This window comes from Eleutherodactylus coqui, chromosome 9 (assembly GCF_035609145.1).
Source record: "Eleutherodactylus coqui strain aEleCoq1 chromosome 9, aEleCoq1.hap1, whole genome shotgun sequence".
In the NCBI taxonomy this organism is placed as follows: domain Eukaryota; kingdom Metazoa; phylum Chordata; class Amphibia; order Anura; family Eleutherodactylidae; genus Eleutherodactylus; species Eleutherodactylus coqui.
Genome location: NC_089845.1, coordinates 28,370,789 through 28,389,735, shown reverse-complemented (window position 1 = coordinate 28,389,735; position 18,947 = coordinate 28,370,789).

Genomic DNA, 18,947 nt, shown 5'->3' with positions numbered 1-18,947 from the left:
CATTGCTGGATGGGGCCGAGGACAGCGGAGGTGAGGGTGTGGGTGCAGGCCAGGAGACGGTAGTGCCTGTGTCCTCAGAGCGGGGTTGGATCTCAGTGGCAGGTTGGGGCACAGGGGGAGAGGCAGCGGTGCAAACCGGAGGCGGTGAACGGCCTTCGTCTCACCTTGTGGGGTGCTTGGCCATCATATGTCTGCGCATGCTGGTGGTGGTGAGGCTGGTGGTGTTGGCTTCCCGGCTGATCTTGGCGCGACAAAGGTTGCACACCACTGTTCGTCGGTCGTCTGCACTCTCAGTGAAAAACTGCCAGACCTTTGAGCACCTCGGCCTCTGCAGGGTGGCATGGCGCGAGGGGGCGCTTTGGGAAACAGTTGGTGGATTATTCGGTCTGGCCCTGCCTCTACCCCTGGCCACCGCACTGCCTCTTGCAACCTGCCCTGCTGCTGCCCTTGCCTCCCCCTCTGAAGACCTGTCCTCAGTAGGCGTAGCAAACCAGGTGGGGTCAGTCACCTCATTGTCCTGCTGCTCTTCCTCTGAATCCTCTGTGCGCTCCTCCCTCGGACTTACTGCCCTTACTACTACCTCACCGATAGACAACTGTGTCTCATCGTCATCGGCCTCCTCACCCACTGAAAGGTCTTGAGACAGTTGCTGGAAGTCCCCAGCCTCATACCCCGGACCCCGGGAACTTTCCAATGGTTGGGCTTCAGTCACGATAAACTCCTCTGGTGGGAGAGGAACCACTGCTGCCCAATCTGAACAGGGGCCCGAGAACAGTTCCTGGGAGTCTGCCTGCTCCTCAGAATGTGTCATTTTCATGGAGTGAGGAGGCTGGGAGGAAGGAGGAGCAGCAGCCAGAGGATTCTGAGTTGCAGCAGTGGACGGCGCAGAACTGTGGGTGGACGATAGATTGCTGGAAGCACTATCTGCCATCCACGACAGGACCTGCTCACACTGCTCATTTTCTAATAAAGGTTTATCGCGTGGACCCATTAATTGTGCTATGAATGTGGGGACGCCAGAAACGTGCCTCTCTCCTAATCCCGCAGCAGTCGGCTGCGATACACCTGGATCAGGAGCTCGGCCTGTGCCCACACCCTGACTTGGCCCTCCACGTCCTCGGCCGCATCCACGTCCTCTAGGCCTACCCCTACCCCTCAGCATGCTGTATTACCAGTAATGCAGAAACAGAACGCTGTAATTAAATGTGCCGCTTATTGGCCTGTGGTTGGAGGCTGACTTCGCTTACGGAACGCCAGGAAATAATTTGGCGCAAGCCTGCTGTAACACTTAGCTGGCTGTGTATGATTTTGTAGAACTACTACACCCAGCACAGACAGACCCAGAACACTGAGCACAGTCACAGGCAGGCCAAATAGATTTTTTCCCACAAATTTTTTTGCAAAGGCCCACTGCCTATATTCAATCAATAATATGTCTTCTGTCCCTGCCTAAGCACTTCTGTCCCTGGAGTATGTCGCAGAACTGCAGAGTGTTGCACTGTTAACTGCAACACAGCGGTGATTTCAGAGCCCAGACAGAGCCAGGAAATAATTTGGCGCAAGCCTGCTGTAACACTTAGCTGGCTGCGTATGATTTTGTAGAACTACTACACCCAGCACAGACAGACCCAGAACACTGAGCACAGTCACAGGCAGGCCAAATAGATTTTTTCCCACAAATTTTTTTGCAAAGGCCCACTGCCTATATTCAATTAATAATATGTCTTCTGTCCCTGCCTAAGCACTTCTGTCCCTGGAGTATGTCACAGAACTGCAGAGTGTTGCACTGTGAACTGCAACACAGCGGTGATTTCAGAGCCCAGACAGAGCCAGGAAATAATTTGGCGCAAGCCTGCTGTAACACTTAGCTGGCTGCGTATGATTTTGTAGAACTACTACACCCAGCACAGACAGACCCAGAACACTGAGCACAGTCACAGGCAGGCCAAATAGATTTTTTCCCACAAATTTTTTTGCAAAGGCCCACTGCCTATATTCAATCAATAATATGTCTTCTGTCCCTGCCTAAGCACTTCTGGCCCTGGAGTATTACTGCAGGGCGCAATGCTCTGCACGGCCGATATACCCCAAAAAAAAAAAGTGCAACACTGCAAAAAGCAGCCTCCACAGCTGAGGCGAGCCGCGGGAGGGGCCGATTTTTATACTCGGGTGACACCTGATCTCGCCAGCCACTCACTGCAGGGGGGTGGTATAGGGCTTGAACGTCGCAGGGGGAAATTGTAATGCCTTCCCTGTCTTTCAATTGGCCAGAAAAGCACGCTAACGTCTCAGAGATGAAAGTGAAAGTAATTCGAACATCGCGTGGTACTCGTTACGAGTAACGAGCATCTCGAACACGCTAATACTCGAACGAGTATCAAGCTCGGACGAGTACGTTCACTCATCTCTAATGACAATGTTTGTAACGTGTGAAAATGTTTTCTGGAGGGATGGAATGAATGCACAACTAATAGATAAACATAAATACATAGCTGATTACGAAAGTGAAATTGATTTATCTGTATCGCGTCAATATTTGCCACACTGACAAAGGCTAAACATGAGAGAAAGTAATCTTGGCATGCCAATATGACTCATACCTCATGCCACCTCTCCCTACTTTCTTTATAGTGACCATTCAGTGGTTTCTTCATGTCATGTACAATAGTTTCCTGTGGTTGTGTCAATCAGCCAGACATATTTTGCAACATATGCGGCTGCTATACATCAGGAAAACAGAATCAAAATATTACACCTTTCATGAAAAATGCTTATTTTCAATACTTGGAGATTAAACTAGCAGATCAGAACAAAGCGTGGGCTCCTCACAAAGTGTGCCATGCATGTGTGGAGGGGTTGAGGAACTGGAAAAGTGGAAAAAGAGAATCAATGTCGTTCGGTGTTCCCATGGTGTTGCGTGATCCAGGAAAGCACAGTGATGACTATTACTTCTGCACAGTGAAGATTATGCGCCATACCAGTACAAGTAAGTGTACCATTGTGTATCTCAATGTGCCATCTGCCATGAGACCAGTGCTTTATAGTAAATCTATCCCTGTACCATTCACGTCCAATGTCAAACCCCCAACAGACACCAATTCACATGGTGATACAAGTGATGAGATGTACCAACCAGACAGTATGGAGGCTGAAACCCCAGTGCCATTTACCCAGCATCAACTGAATTAGTTGGTTCGTGATCTGAATTTACCTAATGACAGATCAGAGAGGATCATTACTTCATCAAAATATTGTGCATTTAATGTTATGATATATTGATTGGTTTGACAATTGAAAGACTGTACATTTAAAAAAAGGAAAAAAAGGCCACTATTGAAAACTTAAATTTACTGAAGTTCATTGGAATGCTTCTGCCAAAGAAAATAGCAATACTGAAAGGATTGTATCAGATATTAGCTGTCTACTATGGAAGATAACAATTGTAACAATTATACTAAGAATCATAAATAAATTAAATAATAATTTAAACTTAGATATGCAGTACAATTCTGATTTGAAGTATAAGGAATGATTAAAGGGGTTGTCCCGCGGCAGCAAGTGGGTCTATACACTTCTGTATGGCCATATTAATGCACTTTGTAATGTACATTGTGCATTAATTATGAGCCATACAGAAGTTATAAAAAGTTTTTTACTTACCTGCTCCGTTGCTAGCGTCCTTGTTCCCATGGAGCCGACTAATTTTCGCCCTCCGATGGCCAAATTAGCCGTGCTTGCGCAGTCCGGGTCTTCTGCTCTCTTCAATGGAGCCGCTCGTGCAGAATGCCGGCTCCGTGTAGCTCCGCCCCGTCACGTACCGATTCCAGCCAATCAGGAGGCTGGAATCGGCAATGGACCGCACAGAAGAGCTGCGGTCCACGGAGGGAGCAGACCCCGGCGGCCATCTTCAGCAGGTAAGTATGAAGACGCCGGACCGCCGGGATTCAGGTAAGCGCTGAGCGGTTTGTTTTTTTAACCCCTGCATCGGGGTTGTCTCGCGCCGAACGGTGGGGGGGTTAAAAAAAAAAAAAAAAACGTTTCGGCGCGGGACAACCCCTTTAACTACCAGTAGCAGTGTCATACATGCAAAACCCACATTTCCCAGTAATTTTTTTAGGATTTACACTTAAACACATGGCACTGTACCGCAGTTTTCTACTACGAAATTTTGTATTTCTTACAACAGAGAAAAATAAGTGACTAAAGGAATGACTGCAGGAGAGCAAAGTGTAGTAAAACAGTAAAGAAAGATATTTCAGCTTTAATCTTGGATCTCGTGATCTTGGGCCATTTCTGTGACACTATATAGGTAGGACATGCTGCTTTTATGAGAGAAAGAAAATTTCCATTCTCAAGGCTTTGATCTAGGTCTAAGAACCAAAGTGCTAATAGGTAAAACATGCCGGGCTTGAACTGCACTGCATAGCGTGAATTCCAGGTAATATGACTTTGATCTATATAAGAAATTGTGGTACAAAATAAAGTATATTATTGCTAAAATAAATATAGGAAATTGTTAGTGTATCAATTATAAGATGCAATTACATGTCAAGCAACAAATCAAGGTAAATTCAATTAATAATTTGCCAACTTTGAAATTCAGAACAAAATTTTAAGTTTAATATTTTTAAATTTGCATTCATGTTGTATGAGTTACAGAAAGCAGTAGCTACAATCACACTGTACAGATTGTTAAACATTTGGAAAATATTTCTTTTCTCAACCATAAAGTTTGATATTATCAGTTTTCTAGACTTTGTGCCATGCCACAGCTTCATCTTTTTTGAGAAAAAACAACAACAACAAAAAATTTCCCTGTAGGGAAATAAACACATTTGGTGGGTCAAAGCAAGTGCAGAAAGAGGTCAAAGCAAGAACAAGTAATATGGAATATTCCAAAGCATGTCATCAGCACAGCAGGACAAACACTTATCTTAGAAGACAACTTTTGCTTGGGGCTGAAATAGGAACAAAGGAATACTAACGTCAAATTGTATTTGGCTCCTGGGATGTGAAAGGTATCTAAGTTTCTATCTATCTATCTATCTATCTATCTATCTATCTATCTATCTATCTATCTATCTATCAATCTATCTATCTATATCATATCTATTTATCTCATATAAATCAATCTATCTCATATCTGTCTATCTATATCATATATATCTATTTATCTCAAATCAATCTATCATATCTATCTATCTATCTATCTATCATTTATCAATCAATCAATCAATCTATCTATCTATCTATCTATCCATCCATCTATCTATTTATCTCATATCTATATATCTCATATTTATCCATCTCATATCTATCTATTTATCTATCTCATATCTATCTATCTCAAATCTATCTATCCATCTATCTATTTATCTATCTCATATCTATCAATCTATCTATCTATCTCATATTTATCCTTCTCATATCTATCTATCTATCTATCTATCTATCTATCTATCTATCTATCTCATATCTATCTACCTATCTCATATTTATCCATCTCATATCTATCTATCTATCTAATTCATGTTTATCCATCTCATATCTATCTATCTATCCATCCATCCATCTATCTATTTATCTCATATCTATATATCTCATATTTATCCATCTCATATCTATCTATCTATCTATCTATCTATCTATCTATCTATCTATCTATCTATCTATCTATCTATCTATCTCATATTTATCCATCTCATATCTATCTATTTATCTATCTCATATCTATCTATCCATCTATTTATCTATCTTATATCTATCTATCCATCTATCTATTTACCTATCTCATATCTATCTATCCATCTATCTATTTATCTATCTCCTATCTATCTATCTATCTATCTATCTATCTATCTATCCAACTATCTATCTATATCTATCTGTCTGTCTATCTCATATTTATCCATATCATATCTATCTATCTTCTAGATATCTATCTATCTCATATTTATCCATCTCATATCTATCTATCTCATATCTATCTATCCATCAATCTATCTATCTATCTCATACCTATCAATCAATCAATCTATCTATCTATCTATGCATCTATCTATTTATCTCATATCTATATATCTCATATTTATCCTTATCATATATATCTATCTATCTTCTATCTATCTATCTATCTATCTATCTATCTATCTATCTATCTCATATTTATCCATCTCATATCTATCTCATATCTATCTATCTATCTATCTATCTATCTATCTATCTATCTATCTATCTATCTCATATCTACCAATCTATTTATCTATCTCATATCTATCTATTTATCTATCTCATATCTATCTATCCATCTATCTATTTATCTATCTCATATCTATCTATCCATCTATCTATCCATCTATCTATTTATCTATCTCATATCTATCTATCTATCTATCTATCCATCTATCCAACTATCTATCTATATCTATCTGTCTGTCTATCTCATATCTATCTCATATGTATCCATCTCATATCTATCTATCTATCTATCTCATATCTATCTATCTATCAATCTTCTATATATCTATCTATCTCATATTTATCCTTCTCATATCTATCTATCTATCTATCTATCTATCTATCTATCTATCTATCTATCTATCTATCTATCTATCTATCTATCTATCTCATATTTATCCATCTCATATCTATCTATCTATCTATCTCATATCTATTTATCTATCTCATATCTATCTATCTATCTCATATCTATCTATCTATCTATCTATCCATCTATCTATCAATCTTCTATCTATTTATCTATCTATCTCATATTTATCCATCTCATATCTATCTATCCATCAATCTATCTATCTATCTATCTATCTATCTATCTATCTATCTATCTATCTATCTATCTATCTATCTATCTATCTATCTATCTATCTCATACCAATCTATCTATCTATCTATCTATCTATCTATCTATCTATCTATCTATCTATCTATCCATAATTAATTACATAAATTGTGTAAATAATATAATCATCATTGCATTATGTCAGTGGTGGAATGTTTTGCACCTGACACCTTAAGCATATTGTGTGATAACTTATGCCATTGTACATTAGATGAGTCTGATTAGTGCATACTCTCGGCTCAATGCTATGCATTTAAGTAACAGTTCTAAAAGTGTTATTGTATTGTATGATATTGTACATTTAGGCCTTAGTTAGACGGGCGTTTCTTCGCGCGATTTGCGCATGCGCATGTGATTCGCGCATATATAGAACCAATAGTTCGCTATGGTATCGGTCACATGTCCGCTTTTTATGCGGATATGCGATAAATTATAGGACACGACGATTCACAGATCGCGCCTATCTGCGTTCGGCGTTTTATGTGCGCACCAAAATCATTTACTGCAGCTAGCTGCATTTTTTTCGCCGGCCAGTCTAAGTTTCATGCGCATTTTGATGCGCACGGCAATTTTTCTCCGGTCAGACGGGCGTTTTGCTGCGACGATTAACGCGGCTAGGTGCAGATTTTTCCCGTGATTTTTCGCCCCCGGTCACGCGATTTGCGCATGCGCATCCGTCATGCGATCCGCAAATCTCGTGAAAAAACGCCCGCCTGACTAAGGCCTAAGTCTGTTAACTCATGTAAAATATGGAGATCATTCGAAAAAACAGTTAATTTTTAAAATTTACACTGAAGATTTCCCCTTTATGTTGTGCGGAAATACAGAACATAATAATGCTTGTTTACAAAATTTGCATATAATGAATGAAGACCCATATTGTTTAATTTAAGTGTTATCCCTTATTCTTTAAAAAATATGTGGTAAAGGCAAGGTGGTATCAAGGTAATGAGGAGGGGCATTAAAAATAAGAAATTGTTGAAATTGTTGGAAATGGAAAGTTCATTTTTTGGCTTGACACATTATCCCCTAATGGTCAAAATATAGAATGGATTGCTGAGCTCTATTCTTGGCTGCAGACCCTGTGATGTCCCGTAAACCAGGAGGGACTGCAGCAGTAAACACAGAGTCTGAGCAGGAGCGGGCCACAGCAGACAGAGGTGAGTATATCACTATTTGTTATGTTACTCAATGTGGAAGGGAAAGGTTGTACCTCGGTTATTAGAACTCAGACAAACTCTTTAAACTGTTTTGTTTGGAAATATTTCGATTTGTGGCCATGATAAAACTCAAAAATTAAGTTAACTGAAGCCATATCAGTTTGGCATTGATATTCTTCTTTTTGAATGCTGTGTAAGAACAATAAATGTGCATAACGTCAATTGCACAGTTTCTATGCAATGTTCATATTCTGATTTTCTTCCTTTTCTTGCAATAATTGCATGTTGGGACACCCAGGACTTGTGAAGAAGAGGTATCTTACCAATAGAGCCCCCTCTCCCTCCACCCTCCCCCTCCCTCCTCCTATCCATCTTTTTATGCACTTAGGTCTGTCACCAGTGATAATGTTTTTGCTATGTGATGTGGACTCCCCTTTGAGGCCAATGGCCTGGGGGCCTTTTTTCCCTGGGGACCAGCCTGTATAATGGTAGCCTATGTTATAGCCGAGTATATGGAGGCCATGGTGGGACAGCCCACACCTTCAGGATTTTGTCTCTTACTCTTCCACAGGGGTATCCTATAACTACATTTGCTTTTTCTGCCTTAAGTTTCTTTGTTAGTTCTCTGGGGGCAGGCCGTACACCCCTTACAAAGTTATATGTGATGGGATCTAAACCTGTCCTAAGTTTGGAGGGATGTGTAGGGTGGGAAGGGGTTTTCATTATGGTTCGTATATATAAGCTAACTATTTTGCTTTATTGTTTTTTTTGTTTTTTTGGCGTGATTGTTCCTTCAGTGCTATGCGGGTATCCTGTGCAAACGATCTCCAACTCTACTGTAATTAGAAAGCTTTGGCCTTCAACTTCCTTAAGATTCACTCCCCCCCGTATTATACTATTCCAGGATACGCACTTGCATGGCTCAAAAATACTGGCACTTAAACTGGCCAACATAAGCTCCACATAGCATGCTACTTTTCTCAACTACGCCAGAGAAATTAGTGTCCTGGTGGCTAAGTCAGTCCAATTTATTTTCTGACAGATCCATATAGACCCTGGGGGATGTTTTTTAATCCTTTAAAACACCTATCATGGCCGACAACAGCTACTCATGTCACTCCCTAACATATAGCACCTTCTCCTGCATAGACTTTTGTTTTGGATCCCAGACTGTCTTCCCATGGTGCGGGATGTGTCCTATCTGCCCAGCGGCATAGCAGACCATTCCCCACTTCAATTAGTCTTTGACCTAAGAATGGAGGTGTTACGGCACTCTGCCCCCCGAGTGCCAGGGACAAAAGGTTTCAATAGCGACTTATGGAATACCCTGTGAACCCTCCATGTGGCTGGCAATCCCAGCTCGTAGGCGAGTGGATTCACCACACGTGTGATGGCAAACGTCCCCACGTAACGTGGCGCCAGCTTCAAGGACAGGACCCGCAATTTGAGATTTTTAGAAGACAGGTATACCTTCTGTCCCACCCTGTAAGGTTCAGACACCGACAGACTCTTCCCACTACGCAACTGCATACGGGCCCCCGCTGCCTCCAAGTTTCTCTGTACCTCCTTCCATACTCTCAGAAGTGTATCTGTGGTGACATCAGCTGCAGGACAGGCCGACGGAGTAGGGATTGCTGTAAGGAAGCGAGAATGCTGACCGTATACACAAAAAAATGGAGACACCCCAGTGGAAGAACAAAGGCGGTTGTTTAGTGCAAACTCTGCCAACGGCAGGAACTCTGCCCATTGATGAGCCTTTTCACTAGCAAACAACCGTAAATATTGCACTAAATCTTGGTTCTTCCGCTCTGTCTGACCATTAGTCTGCGGGTTGAACGCTGAAGAGAAGGAAAGCGACGTTCCCAGGTTTCTGCAGAAGGCACGCCAAAACTGCGACACAAACTGAACCCCGCGATCAGATACAATGTTTTGGGGAACCCCATGTAGGCGAATTATTTCCTTTACAAAAATCGTGGTGAATTCTTTTGCCGAGGGTAGCTTTTTTAACGCCACAAAATGTGCCATCTTTGAGAACCGGTTGACCACCACTAAGATAGTGGTACACTTCTGGGATTCTGGTAGGTCAGTGATGAAATCTACTGATAAGTGCGACAATGGACTGGAAGGAACTGGTAGCGGTCTCAGAGGACCCTCTGGAGGACGCCGCCGACTCTTATTGCGAGCACAGACCGAGCAACCTCTCACAAAGTTGCGGATCTCCTGAGACATGCCTGGCCACCAGAAGTGTCTGGAACAAAGCTCCAGGGTCCCCTGGAACCCTGGATGCCCAGCAAGAACCGACGAGTGAGACTTATCCATGACTCTAGGGCGTATGGTCTCTGGCACAAAACCATCTGCCCTCCGGCACCCCCGAAGGAGCGTCCTGCTGAGCATCCTGTAGTTGGGGGATGAAGTTAGACTCTACAGTTGCCACCACCACGCCGGGGGCTAAGATATTCTCGGGAGTCATGGTCTCACTATCCGGTACCCCGAAACTCCGTGACAGGGCGTCCGCCTTCACGTTCTTCTCTCCTGGGATATATGTCACGATGAAATTAAACCTGGCGAAGAACAACGCCCACCTGGCTTGACGAGCTGTGAGTCTTTTCGCATTGGCGAGATATACCAGATTCTTGTGTTCAGTATATACGGTAATTGGGTGTCTAGCACCCTCAAGATGGTGTCGCCACTCTTCCAGAGCCCATTTGATAGCCAATAATTCACGGTTACCCATGTCATGGTTGCGCTCTGCTGAATTGAACTTCCGCGAAAAGAACGCACATGGGCTAAACCCAGACCTCCCACTGACTTCCTGCGACAATACTGCTCCTGTCCCCATTTCAGACGCGTCTACCTCAATAAAAAAGGGTAGTCGTGCGTCCGGCTGTATTAGCACCGGGGCAGTCGTGAATGCCTTTTTTAGACGGCTAAAGGCCTCAAGGGCTGCATGCGACCACTTACCCAAGACGGCCCCCTTCTTAGTCAGGTTGGTCAGAGGTTGAGCAATAACTGAGTAATTCCTAATGAATTTGCGGTAAAAATTTGCAAAACCTAAGAACCGCTGGAGAGCCTTGAGGTTGTCTGGTCTGACCCATTGGGAGATTGCTGCTACTTTATCAGACTCCATCTGAATCTCCGTGGGTGAGATTACATAACCAAGGAAGGATACTTGTTTAGAACCAAATGTACATTTCTCTAACTTGACAAAATGTTGATACTCGCGCAAACGGGTCAGGACCAACCTCAGGTGCCGCACATGTGAGTCCCAGTCAGGCGAGTACACCAGAATGTCGTCAAGATAGATGACAAGAAATACCCCCAGGAAGTCATGGAACACCGCGTTCATAAAACCCTGAAACACAGCGGGGGCATTACAAAGTCCAAAAGGCATGACCAGACATTTAAAATGTCCTAACGGGGTGTTGAACGCCGTCTTCCATTCATCTCCCTCTCTAATGCGAATTAAATTGTAAGCCCCCCGCAAGTCCAGTTTGGAGAACCAGTGGGCCCCTACCACCTGATTCAACAAGTCAGGAATTAGGGGCAAGGAGCACTGGTTCTTCACAGTGATTTTATTCAAGGCCCGATAATCCACACAAGGCCTTAGTGTCCTGTCCTTCTTCTTTACAAAGAAGAGACCTGCCCCGTCAGGGGACCTGGACGGCCGGATATGTCGGTTGGCCATAGCCTCCGAGACATAGGACTTGAGGGCTTCATGCTCATGGCCTGACAAATTGAAAATGGCTCCCTTAGGGATGGGACTGTCGGGAATCAGATCAATACCACAGTCACACTCCCTATGAGGAGGCAGAGCCTTAGATAGTTTTTTGGAGAATACATCCTGAAAGTCTGACAAATACTCCGGAATGAGCACCGTATCTGCGGAGCACACAGCTATGGTAGACAGGTGATTATGACAGGATGATCCCCAATGAGTCAATTCCTGGGTGGACCAATCAAATTGGGGATTGTGCAGTGCCAACCAGGGCATACCAAGCACCACATCAACCAACATTTTTTCCATAACCAGGAAAGACAGTTCTTCCGAGTGGATGATCCCCACCGTGAACTGTAATCTTGGGGTCCTCCATCGTACCAGGCCTGTAGAGAGAGGGGTAGCATCAATACTGGTAAAATGAATAGGCGTCTTCAGCGCCACAAATTCCGCCATCAGAGAATGGACAAAACACAGACTTATCAAGTTAGCGGCTGCTCCGGAATCAATAAACGCCCGCCCTGATCGGGAAAAATCCCGGAATCTAACATGACACGGTACCAAAAGTTTAGGAAGTACCTGAAGTCCTAGGTGATCCTCCCTGCAATCGCCTAGGACTCGGAGTTTTCCGCCGGTTTCGGCTGCGAGCGTTGAGACCTCAGTGGGCAGGTTATCACCCGATGTCCAGCTTTCCCGCAGTAGAGGCAGAGATGATGCAACAAACGGATCCGGCGTCGCTCTTTGGGGTCCAGCGGATCGACCTCCATCGGCTCAGGCACAGATACTGGTAAGGAGGAAGAGGGACCAGGGCAACCGACCTCCCTGACTCTACGGGTCTGCCTGTCCTGCTTCCTAGACCTGAGCCTTCTATCTGCCTTCACCGCTAGCTCCATAGCCTCCCTTAAGGACCCGGGAACAGGATGGGAAATTAACAGGTCTTTAACTGCGTCCGAGAGGCCCTGCAGAAAAACGTTTTTCAGCGCGCTATCGTTCCATGTCATATCCCCCGCATAGCGTCTGAAGTTGGAGCAATAATCCTCCACACAAGACGACCCCTGCCGCGGCGCCAACAACCGCGAAACTGCCAACCCCGCTCGGTCCGGTTCGTCGAAGATACCCCCGAGTTCCTGAAAAAAGGAGTCCACAGACTGCAGGCAGGAGGAACCCTCGGGGATGGAAAAAACCCAGGTCTGGGCAGAGCCCCGCAGCAGGGGCATTATCAGCCCGACTCTCTGAGCCTCCGACCCGGAAGAACGGGGACGCATCCGAAAAAACAGGCGACACGCCTGTCGAAAAACAAAAAACTTGTTCCTCTCCCCAGAAAACACCTCGGGAAGAGGGCACTTGGGTTCGGGGCTGGTTGAGGCGTCCGACCCCTTCGACACCCCCCGCTGCTCCTGGGCCACCATGCGGGCGAATAAATCCTGGATCACAGGCACCAGGGCCTGCAGCTGGTTCGTGTGGGAACTGATCGCCTCCATGACAAACAGTTTTTAAGGGCCAGTTATTATGTTACGGCACTCTGCCCCCCGAGCACCAGGTGGGGTGCCCCGATCTTCCCGCACCCCACTATCCCTGCCTACTTGCCTCAGCCCTGGCTAACCCCAGGCAGACAACTGGGCGGCGGTCCCTGCGCTGGCTAGGGACCTGGCAACTACCTAGATGGAACTACTAACGGGGGACAGAGTGCCGACAGAAGAGGCAGGTGGAACAGACCAACAGAACTTACAAAGCAGAGTAAGGCTGGAGATGGATCTCACAGGCAAACTGACAGGACACTGACGAGCAACAAGAGCAGACTGAGACAGACCTGACTAGAGGCTAGCAGAACCAATAACTGGCAGTGAGCTCAGGTCACTGCCAGCCTTTTAACTTAAAGCCTCCGCCCAGGGGCGGAGAGTGGGAGGAGCCGACTCTCCTACTGTTGCATATGGAAGGTGGAGGAGAGCGGGCGGCACCCTACGGGTGGACACGCCCACGCCGCTGCATGCTGGCTGCTCCACGCCACCGGGAGAGCCCCGACAGCAAAGCTCCGGGACGACGGAGCCGACATCGGAGCGGCGTGCGCCGGCCGCGGGACCCAGCGCCGCCCTGCATGGTAACAGGAGGGCTCTTGCCCTTTGTGGAGACTTAGTCCGCTATGGTTGGTGCAGGTTGAGGTACACAAGCATGTTGACCAAGAGGTGGGGATGTACTGGGGGGTCAATGAGCGGACTGCCTCGGAACTGATTGTATGGGATGCCTTTAAGGCTTTTACTAGAGGGTTATTCACATCTGCCATTGCTGAGTATAGAAAGTCCCTGAAGGCTACCCAGTGAGATCTGGAACACTCCCTTGTCGCAGCGGAAGCCAGACATATAGCAGATCCTTTCCTGGAACCTTACCTAGACTTAAACCTATGAAGGGAATACAAATTGCTACTTACAGAGTATACAAAAAAGAAACTTCTCTATTCCCGACACCAGGACTTTGACCTGGGGATAAAAATGGTCACCTGCTGGCCTATTTGACCAGAGAGGGCAAGTAGCTGCCACCAATCACGGAAGTGGAGGATTATTCGGGTGCCCTGGTAATGGACCCAAAAGCTCATCACCCAAACATTTGTCCATTTTTATAGGAACCTATACACCTTTAAACTTAGGTTCTCCGATGACCTTCTCCAATATGTGGATGGCATTTTTCTCTTTCTCCAGGACCCAGAGTCTTCTCTTGACTCTGCACTCACCATTTTCGACACATTTGACCTACATTCTGGCATTATGGTTAACTGGGACAAAACCCACTTGATTGCAGTAGACTCTGCAGTGGCTAAGCTTCCACTGCCTATCCCACTGAGCTGTACAGCACAGACAACCTATCTGGGTACAAAGGTGACAGCAAGGGTTTCTACCTTTTACAACCTCAATTTCACACCCCTCCTGGACTGGGCTGAGGAAAGGGCGACACACTGGACGACACACTGGGCCTCTCTCCCGTTTACTCTAGTTGGCAGCATCTATGTGTTAAAAATGATTTTGCTACCAAAAATTTTGTGAATGTTACATAATTCCCCTGTCCTGGTTCCAAACAGATTCTTTACTATGCTCTGCGGGATTGTGCTCCGTATCCTCTGGAGAGGCTTTCCCCCAGAATTAAATTGGAGACCCTGTGTCCCGGTAAGTTGGGGAGACTTGGTCTTACCTCACTTTTACTATTACTTTTATTATTATTTGGCCAGCCAGCTGATGCATGTTGGGTGGTGGTTGTCCTCATCAGATTTGTTTATAATAAATAAGGTAAGAATAAAAATGAATAGCCAAACAGTATGCTTTTTAAGAAATGCAAAGATAAAACAAAACCATTCTTCCGCGCTTCCAGTTGTAGAATCTCACAAAAAATGGTATACTCGCGGCTCACAAAAACCGATGACCATTTAATAAGTGGGTAAATAAATTGCCCATGTACAGTAAAAGACAGATAAAATCGGATACAATTCACGTATGCAAGGCGTTTCGGCGTACTATCAGACGCCCTTCTCAAGCATAATATACAGAAACTCAGATACAACTTATAAAGCAGTGCTTACCCACAAAAGGGGGTGATCCGGACGCATGGCGCTGAACGCTGGTTGATCTAGGTCTGAAGTAATCCAAAAGCGTCAGGTAACTCTATTTGCTTGACGGAAATGGAAATGCTCATATTTTTACGTTTTGAGAAATGTACACACATATAAAAGAAAGTTATGTTTCCGCTGCTCTGTTCTCATGCACTGTGATGTACCCGCAAAATGTGTGTTTTTGATGCCTGCTTTTTTTTCTTGCACACCTGTCTATTTTGGCTAAATAAAGCTCCTTAAAAATGTTATGCCTTTAACTAATAAAAAATAATTTTATTTAATGTGTATGTATGAAAAAATGTAAGTTTTATAAGGAAATGTCACTTTTCTTTTTCTTTTAATACACTCATTTCATTTTAAAATCCAGTTAAAATTAGAGGTGGAAAATAATGAACCTCAATTGGGTAGTCATCATTTTAACACATAATGCATGTGTGCACTGTATAATGTATATAATAAGTGTGCGCCTGTTAAAGAGGACCTAGGATGAGCAGGGTTGACTGAGGGGCCGTGCAAACATGGCCCTGCTAACTGTTTCCCATTTTCCTTTTTTCACATTCAACCTCCCTTTACCTGAACTGGTTCTTCATAGCTCCAGCTCCCAGCTTGCTCATTTTGTCAACTAGGCAGTCCCTACTGCTTACTTTCAATGGGTGACATCAGACAATCAATCTAGTCATTCTGTGAGTCATCCATTGAGAATGTGGACTGCCCACTTCACACATTGAGTGTGGCAAGAGCGATGAAGAGCCTATCAGGGCAAAGAAAAGTGAGTATAAACAAAGTATTGGGGATAGAGACAGTGGGGCCATGGCTGTAGGGCTATGCAGTCAGCCCTAATAATTCTATGCCACAATGGGTGCTCTTTAACATTCAGATGTGGAATTTATTTTCGTGTTCATATCTAATCGACAGTGGCAATAAAGTAGAATGGATCTGAAATATTTCATTCTGAAAATCACATATTTGTCTCTTTCTGTTTACAGTAGTGCATTACTAGAAACTACTACTGGAATAACTCAATGAAACAAATAAAACAAAACATTGCACTAGGAAATATGCATCAGTCAATATGGGAAATTGCAATATGGGAAAGTGTATTAGCACCATTAACTGCTATGAGGAAACGTGTTCTAATAAGAATTGTCACGGGAAAAGTTTATCAATAGCTACAACTGCAACACTTCAGAAATCAGTAAGTCAGTGATTCCCAACCGGGGTGCCGTGAGAGGCTGCCAGGGGTGCCGCGGCTCTCTGGCTGGAAATCACGTCGGTAGTGGTATATTAGGGAACGGAGCACAGCCCCACTCCCACAGGACATGCAAGACACTGCTAAAGGAGCTGGAGGAATGCTGCCAGGAGCAGAGACCAAGCACAGGCACAGCTCCGCTCCCAGGGAACATGCAACACACTGCTAATGGACCTTCAGCCAATCAGGAGCTAGGAGCGTAACAGGGGCGTTCCTACATCGATGCCCTGTCAAACCCCTAGCTTCTTGGTGGTGTCAAGATACACCAGTACAAGGAGGAGGTAAGTATATGGGTTGGGGAGGTTAATGTTATTACTGGGGTGGTTCGTTAATGTTTTTACTGGGGGGGGGGGTAATGTTATTACTGGGGGGGTTATTGTTATTACGGGGGGGGGCTAATGTTATTACTGGGGGTGGTTGATGTTATTACTGGGGGGGTTAATGTTATTATTGGGGGGTTAATGTTATTACTGGGGTGGTTGGTTAATATTTTTATGGGGGGGGGTTAATGTTTTTACGGAGGGGTTAATGTTATCACTGGGGGGATGGATTAATGTTTTTACTGGGGGGGTTTAATGTTATTACTGGGGTGGTTGGTTAATATTTTTACGGGGGGTGGGTTAATGTTTTTACTGAGGGGTTAATGTTATTACTGGGGGGATGGATTAATGTTTTTACCGGGGGGGGGGGGGGGTTAATGTTATTACTGGGGGGTTAACGTTATTACAGGGGGGTTAATGTTATTATTGGGGGAGGTTAGTGTTGTTATACTACTACACAACTATAAATTAAAAAACATATTTTTTTTAGCTTTTTACCACTAATAAAACAAAAAAAAAACAGGAAAACAAGTCAGCTAAAAAAATATAAACAAAATAGCCATATATGTCATAGAAGAAATAAATGCAGCAGAAATAATTTTGGTAGCTGGAGAAAAGAAAATAGGGTAGTAAAACTGGATCATGAAGATGTTGGAGGGAATGTTAACAATACGTCAAGCTGTTTCCAAGCAAAAGATGACTACATTGAAGAATCCAGAACATAACACAGGTTTAAATTGTATCGCATTACATGTTTGGTCGCTGTATACAGAAGCTCTATTTGTATTACTTTCTCATTCCAAACGCTTTACTTTTATCCTCAAATGTATGGAAAAAAATGAAAACTAAAGTAGCCCTTTTCTATAAAGATGTGTCTCCAAACTTCTCACTGGTACTGCATACTGCTCAGATGTCTACTAAAAACAGATTCTTTTAGCATACACCTGGCTAAATATCATCCATGAGCACGCTAGATGCATACGGTACAAATATATTCTTTTTTTTTTTCTATTTATTCATATTTATATATTTATACTGCACAGTGCTACCATAAATTGTCCAGCACAATGTTGTTATTTCTCTGTGTCTGTTACAGATAGGTAGAAGAATATGCAATTCCTGTGTGGTGCATAGGAGACAATATAACAATAGAAGATTCCTCTCACACCTTCTGAGAGTACTGAGAATCAGATGCACATCCTCCAGAAGGGGAAAATGCAAAGTACAAGTCATAATGGCAGGAATAGTGCTATTTCTCATGTATAGTAAGGCTGTGCTCATATGGCCGTTAGTAGCCCCATGGTTATCTCTCGCACATGAGCACGCAGCAAGTACGCAATGAAATGCATGCTTGCTGCATGTCGCCAATTCCCATACACTATATTGACAATACACCTGTATGACACTTGTCTAAGCAAAGGAGTGAGAAGGGGAACAATACTGCTGTCAATCATGCTGCTCTATAGTATTTTTAGCACTTCTGGAAAAGTACAGATATGTACTCCATTACCTTTCACCTTGCCTGGATATATGCAGATATTGTATGTGTATCATGAGATAAGTAGCTGTTGAAAACAACATAATTTGACTGTACTCTGTCACAAGTTGTATTCCTGTTTTAGTGCAATTGCGCCATTAGATATACTGTGGGGGCCAAATTAGGTGTGATTGGTACACGTTCAGAGAATCAACACATGTAGCACATCCTGAAAGGTGTTCCATAATCTGACTCTACTCTATTATATTGCTCAATTATTTATATATTATTTTGAGGAGAAAACATGCTACAGAGGACCGATCACAAGAATGGCAAGCTTTGTAATAAAATACAACCAATTGAAAAACTCCATAACATGTTACAGAATCTAAAGGACTCTGATACCTGGAGAACGCTCAATCCAGCATCAAAGAACCACACCTTTTATTCCTCAGTCATGGCTCATATCAAAGAATAGTCTATATATTAGTCTCCTCCTCTATTCTCCATCAAATCAGAAGCTCAAACATAGGCAATATCACTGTGTCTGATCAGGCCCGTTTCTTTTTTTT